Raw genomic sequence first — 7,696 nt, 5'->3', positions numbered from 1 at the left:
TCTAATGATCTAATGGATCACCCTACAAGCCCAACCCTACAACTAGAGGCCCAACCACATAACATGGTGATATCCGACGGGTTTACCCAATTACCACCCCAATTACCCTTACCACCTCTAGAAAATAACCTACCCACTTACCCTACATCACACTCTCCTAAAATGAATAGTACACCTAGAGACACGAATCCTTCATTTTCATACGCCACGTTTGCAGCGGCTCTCACATCTCACAATCAAACAACGACTACCATCTACTCTCCAAACCCTAGTGCAAGCCCACACACAATTGCACAAGGCAATCATGACCCCTCGACATCAAATCTTAAGTCCAACTCAATACACAAATTTGCCATACCACTCTCCATGCAAACCATCTAATTGCTCCCTAGCCCATGTGACAAGCCCACTATACACGACACACCCACTACTACATCAACACAACCGCCTAAATTAACCACTCATACAATTTCAAATACTAACAAACCATCATTAACAACAAGACACCACACGCAACTTACTAATCAACCATCTTCCTCTATATGAAACTTTAGCCATGTAAAGGCACCATGTTCCAACCTTTCCTCTAAGAACTCACCACCAACGACCATCTCAACTCCCCTTCAGGCCACTCAACATCCAATTCCTCACCCCAACAACCATGTTAAATAATACACCACCTCCAGCAACTTGTACAGTGATCTACACATCACAAGCACCCAACCCTTTCAACCCGCCTCAATCATGGTTGGAAATGGATTTGCAAAATCATGCACTTACCTTCTCTATGATAGTAAACAATCAGAAGTGATAGTTAGCCTCCAAAATCCACAAGATTTGGCCCAAATATTAATATAGGGCATGACAACAGCCATGACCTACTATGGTCAGTACCACTGGGCGACAACACCAATGAACACCAACACCACATGGTGGAACCACTTCCTCACTTCCAGAACCAATTCAATCCTCCAACCTATGCAGAACTACCCTTCTACCCACAGTCCCACTCCTAGATACCTTGGATACGCAAATACATACACATCCCTTGAATGATGCGCATGTCACCAATGAGCCCGTTCGAGCCACTCACTCCATCATCAACCTCAATGAGCCCACAACTTCCAAGCCTATAAGATCAATAAATACTAACACCACAGGAAATAGCTGCAGTCATGGAAGAAATGAGGGAGATAATAACAGAACCAGTGTGGCTAGGGGCATGCCATATCTCCGTCCTCAAAGAGATATACAAAAAATAGTACTACTCAACTGTCCACCAGAAGTGACCGAGTGCCTCATCAAACTGAGGTCAACAGTGAATCCAGAAGCAGGGAAATTTTTAGTGGTGATCACACCAACTCTCAGGGAGGTGACTTAGCCAACCAACAAGGAGAATCCAGTACTGGCGGATCGGGAATTGGCCCCACCGCAACCACCCCAATGCAGTAAATCCATGAATTTTGTCATTTGGAACTGCAAAGGTGCCCAATCACCACACTTTTGAAGGAACTTTCACTCCATGCTCAACTACCACCAACCACCATTGGTTGTGCTCCTAGAAACACACCTAATGGAGCATAACCTACTTGAGGAAGATTTTGATTTCACCAACCTCTCACAAGCACCAGCTGAGTGACATGCAGGGGGTATAGTGGTTTAATGGAATGATAATCTAGTTAATGTTACGGGATCTTCATCACAAATCAGGAGATACATTGCATGGTCCAGGTATGTCCACAAGGTCCACCTTTTCTATTTTCGGCTATTTATGCAAGTACCTTATTATCATCAAGGAATATTTTATGGCAAAACTTAATACAAATAGCTAATACTTATAACGGCCCGTGGATTGTAGGGGGTGATTTCAATGATGTTCTATACTCGAATGAAAAATTTGGAGGTTGTGCATTAAATAACAATTGAGCAGATTTGATGCTTAATTGTTTTATTATTGTAAACTCATAGATTTAGGTTTTAGGAGAAGCAAATATACATGGACGGATAAACGTAGGAGGGGTGCCATGACATTGGAAAGACTAGATCGTATTGTGGCCAACTATGAATGGTTAAATATCTACCCTGGAGCACGTGTTCACTATTTACCTAGAACTCATTCGGATCATTGTCCTTTATTGTTAACTCTCCATAAAAATGCACCGCCTAGAAATAATATTTTTCAATTGGAAACCACGTGGATGACTCACCAAAAATTCCCCCAATTAGTGGATCGAATTTGGAATAACGATCCTCCTTTATTAGAGGCAATAGTAAATTTTACTATCCTAGTCAAAATAGAGAACAAAGACTCTTTTGGTAATATTTATTTTTTTAAAAAGAATCACCTTACGGCACGACTAGCGGGAATTCAAAAATCACCTAATTACCTAACTAGTAACTTCCTACAGAACCTAGAAAAAGATCTTATATACCAATATAATCAAATTCTATCCCTTGAAAAAGATTTTTGGAAATTAAAATCTCGTATTAATTATCTTAACCAAGGGGACGCCAATACAAGATTTTTTTCATCTATCTAATCTCAAAAGAAGGCTCTGGAACAGAATAATTGCTCTCAAAGATTCTTCGGGCAGTTGAATTTCAGACAACGACCAACTTCAACAATTAATTACTCACTACTATCAAAACCTCTATACAACCTCTCATACGACGTCCTCCGGGAATTATAATCCTAACAATTATAACACACTATCTCAAGCTGATGCTACTAAATTATCCATGCCACTGACCGATCAAGAAATAATAGACGTTGTGCATTCCTTCCAACCCCTAAAATCACCTGGACCAGATGGACTCCACCCATTATTTTATCAAAAATTTTGGCCTAAAATCAAACATTCAGTAATTCATTTCTGCAAAACTACTTTGCAACATGGCCATATTTCAATAGATTTAAATAGACTTACATTTGTTTAATTCCAAAAATTAAGAGCCCTTCCACTACAAATTATTTTTGACCCATTAGTTTATGTAACACCATTTACAAAGTCATCACCAAAATTACTGTTAATCGCATTAAGCCTTTTCTTGATAACAATATCCACCCTACCCAATCTGCTTTCCAAAAAAATCCAAGGGCGGCAGATCATGCCATAATAGTTCAAGAATTAACTAACTATTTTCGAAATTCTATAGCAAAATGCTCAAACATGCTACTTAAAATAGACCTAGAAAAAGCTTTCGATCGGGGGGAATTGAGTTTTATACTCCATTCATTAACCTTCTTTAATTTCCTCCAAAGTTAATTTCTCTCATTATGTCATGTGTCTCTACCACTTCTATTGCAATCCTTTTTAATAGATCCCCCATAAATTTCTCCACACCTTCTAGAGGTATATTAGGCAAGGTAACCCGCTCTCCCCATACCTTTTTATTATGTGCATGGAACTGTTATCTAGAAGGATAAACAACGCAGTGGATTACAATCAGTGGAAACCTATTACATTGAATGCTACAGCACCCCAAATGTCCCACTTATTCTTTGCAGATGACATCATCTTGGAATCCAAAATAACCACTTCTAGATGTCATCACATTATCGATTTATTGGACCAATTCACTCAACACTCTGGTCAAAAAATCAATTTTGAAAAATCAAGGGTTTACTTCTCCAAATATTGTCCAACGGCTGATAATAATTTCATATTTTCTTCGTTCAATATGACAGAAGGTAAATCATTTGGTAAATATCTGGGATTTCCTATCTTCACCTCAAAGCCCACCAAAAGAGATTTTCAATTCATAATAGATAACTTCAAATAGGCTTGCAGGATGGATAACGAACCACCTAACAATGACAGGGTGTACTACTTTAATTAAGGCAACTCTACATACAATTCCCAATCATATAATGCAAATTATGTCTCTCCCCACTCATTTAATCTCACGATTAAAAAGCTATCAAAAGAACTTTCTTTGGGGCTCTACCTCTAAGAAAAGACAGCTTCACCTAATTAATTGGAACATAGTAACCACTCCAAAGGAACAAGAAGGACTAGGCATTCAAATATTAAGGGATAAAAATGATGCCTTATTAGCCGGTACAGCTTGGAGGCTGTTTCATCAGCCTCACACACCTTGGGCTTCCTTTCTCATCTATAAATACATTACTACTCCTAAGCATCCTATTCAAAGAACATCCATCTTATGGAAACATCTTATGAATGGGTGGAAGATTTGCCAAAATTGATTACAATGGCATGTTCAAAAAGGTACCCATGTACGCTTTTGGACTAATAATTGGATTGCTCCCAGCACCACTATTCAAAGCCTTATTCAAGGCCCTTTAAATCTTAATGATCTTAATCTCACCGTCACTACTATTCTCCATCTTATTAACTGCCTACCAACAAGCCTTTCCTTTGAATTACCTAATCATATAACTAACAGAATAAACAACATTTACTTTCCTATTTATGGAACAAAACTTGACCGTATTGTTTGGGGTCTAAAACCCACAGGCAACTTCACTGTTAATTAATGTTATAAAGCAGCCACTAAGTATTCACAAGATGATAATCACCACGGTTGGATTTGGCGACTAAACATGCTGCCAAAAATTAAACACTTCTTATGGTTAATTAACAATAATCGTTTGCCTACAGAACTCTACCTCCATAAGTTGAGAATTACTTCCTCTAACATGTGCACCATTTGCCAAATAGCAGAAGAGTCCATAAGCCACATATTATTACATTGTACACATGCAACTCATTGTCGGGAAGACCTCAATCTAGGGTACATTATTCACTCATTAAATAATGCATACATTCCAAATCATGTGTGGCTTAAAAAATTAATTCTACAAATTGGCACCATTCCTTTAAAAGAGTTAATTCCTTTCATGTTATGGCATATATTGAATATTTGAAACAAAAAATATTTTGAAACTGTGCAACAAAAGCCTTTTATCATGACAGTTCTCCAACTAACTAATGAATATCACTATCTAACTCATCACTTAACCCATAAACGCAATAAATTTCCTATGTATGTCAAATGGAACCTACCCCCATCTGGAATCATTCGATTAAATACGGATAGGGCAGTCAGTACAAAAAAATCAATTACGCGGGTTTTGGTGGAGTATTCAGAGATACCACATGCAACTGGATAATGGGCTATGTTGGACATCACCCACTGACCAATATTATAGATATTGAAATCATGACATTACTACGTGGATTGCAAATTGCACTCACTCGCAACCTAAGTTCACTGGAAATTCAAATGGACGCACAAGAGGTAATAAAAATGCTACAAACTCCTGCCTTATTGTACTCACCGTTGTTAAATGATTGCAGATTCCTGATCTAGCAACTGAGTAACCCACTAGGTATTCACACATACATGGAGCAAAATATGGTAGCGGATCAACTAGTACATTTTGGAATGGAATTATCAGGCAGCACATCACCTTTTTGGCAGATCCACCACACTTCATATGGAGGCAACTTATGGAAGACAAGCAGGGCAGTATGAAACTTAGAATGGTTAGCGCAACAAACCCCACTATGTATGGCTCACCGCAAACTTTTTGTACAATGCTGGACGTGCCTTCCACAAGCAATGCATCTAGCATTAACTCATCTCCTCAGCATGTCCATAATATTACTCATAGTTTTTGTCAAAGTGTAACAAGGCACAATACTGCCGATAGTAATTCTCCTGGGACTTTTCATACAACTGCCCAAGCGCAGACGCTCCCTGTAATGCATGTTTAATTAATATAAAGTAGCCTTTTAAAAACCAAAAAAAAAATTCCTCCTCCGACTTGTTCTCCATTTTGTGCGCTCTAGGACCCTAGTTTAGTCGTAAAAATAGCACGGTCTAGCCAGTTTTCGGACTGGTCATTCAAAAATAGCCAGCATTTACCAAGTCAATGAAAAATAGCCACTATTTTGCTGCAAACCGGTCCAGCATAATATACTGGAGTTCGGTGTACATGTGTATGAACTTCCACCATATTATGCTGGAACTCCAACACACGGAAAGTTCCAGCATAATATACTGGAGATTCGAGCACTTGTGTATGAACTTCCAGCATATTATACTGGACCGATATACTTTGTTGGAACTCCAGTATATTATGCTGGAGTTCTAGTGTACTTATGCTGGAACTCCATCATATTATGCTGGAGTTCCAGCATACTTATCCCGGAACTCCAGTATAATATTCTGGAGTTCAAGTATACTTATGCTGGAACTCCAGCATAATATACTGGCGTATTTTCCAGGTTTTGAACATTGTTTTTGCTCAAATTTATCTTTACATGAAAGTAGCTAGATTTCGATTACTTTTGAAACTGGGCTATTTTTGAACGACCACTTATAAATCTGGCTATTTTTTAATTTCTCCCCGTTTAGTCAGTAGTAGTTCAAACAAATCAGGCGAATCTGGCCCAAAATATCGGGGTTATGGGCCATGAGCCTTGTGGTCCAATCACTTCAAACTAGTTCGTACTTCAATTCAATTTTCTTTGTTGACTAAACACTTCTTGATCGATAACTATGCTGGAACTCCCGCAAATTTTACGGGAGTTCAAGCATAATTATGCTGGAACTCCCGCAAATTTTACGGGAGTTCCAGCAAGTATAATTGTCCAGTATAATATACTGGAGTTTGGAGCACTGGTGCTCCAGTCTCCCGCATATTTTACAGGAGTTAGCAAAGTATACCGGTCCAGCATAATATGCTGGAGTTCGTACACAAATGCACCAGAACTCCCGTATATTATACTGGACCGGTCCCTGTTGCAGCAAAATAATGGCTATTTTTCATTGATTTGATAAACGCTGGCTATTTTTCATTGACCAGTGTGAAAACTGGCTATACCATGATATTTTAACTGATTTGTTGCCTATCCTCAAATAAAAAGGAATTAAAGCTATGCATAAGTCCAGGTAAAATGTGGTCGAAAAGGTGAGAATTTATACGACGACAACTTTTCTCCATTTTCTTTTTCAAACATGAACTTGAAGATAGCCCATCATTCTAAAGTTGATGGCAATTATTTCAACTCGCTCTTCACTTATATCCGAGAAAACATTTTTAGTGGAAAATATTTTCCTTCATATTAAACACAGCCGTGATGTTTTTTTCCCTACATATATTAATAATTCCACAAGATTTTATAAACCGAAAAATCCCATATATATCAGAGTATCATTTCTTATCTATATCAGATAGTACACTAAAATAATGTACAGTCTACATGATAAAAACATTTGAGTTACAATGTAGCAAGATATTTTGTCTAGAGCTAGATCTAATGTACGGTCCATATGATATACACGCACATTTTAAATGTGGACTCTAACAAGTGATTGACATGTCAATTTCATTCTGAAATTTTGCTGTGATACCAGAAAAGAGTAAAGATTATCTCCAATAAATGACAATATGCAAGAAACTCCTCACTATGCATAATACGGTAAGTAATTATATCTCTTCAGTCTTCACATGGAAAGCAAATATGCTATTACTAAATACAAAATATACACAGAATATTCCGTGAAATATTACTAATTTACTCATTGTATTATTATATGAAAGAGAATAATCCTGTCAAAATTATTAGGAGAATAATTCGTTTGTTGAACTAAAAAGTAAGAAAGCTAATCGTTGTGGTGGTCAACTATCTCAGCAAAGATCATGAGATAAGAGTATATTCTC

The sequence above is a fragment of the Nicotiana attenuata genome, chromosome 2 (genome assembly GCF_001879085.1).
Source record: "Nicotiana attenuata strain UT chromosome 2, NIATTr2, whole genome shotgun sequence".
Lineage (NCBI taxonomy): Eukaryota > Viridiplantae > Streptophyta > Magnoliopsida > Solanales > Solanaceae > Nicotiana > Nicotiana attenuata.
Note: the sequence above shows the minus strand (reverse complement) of the source record.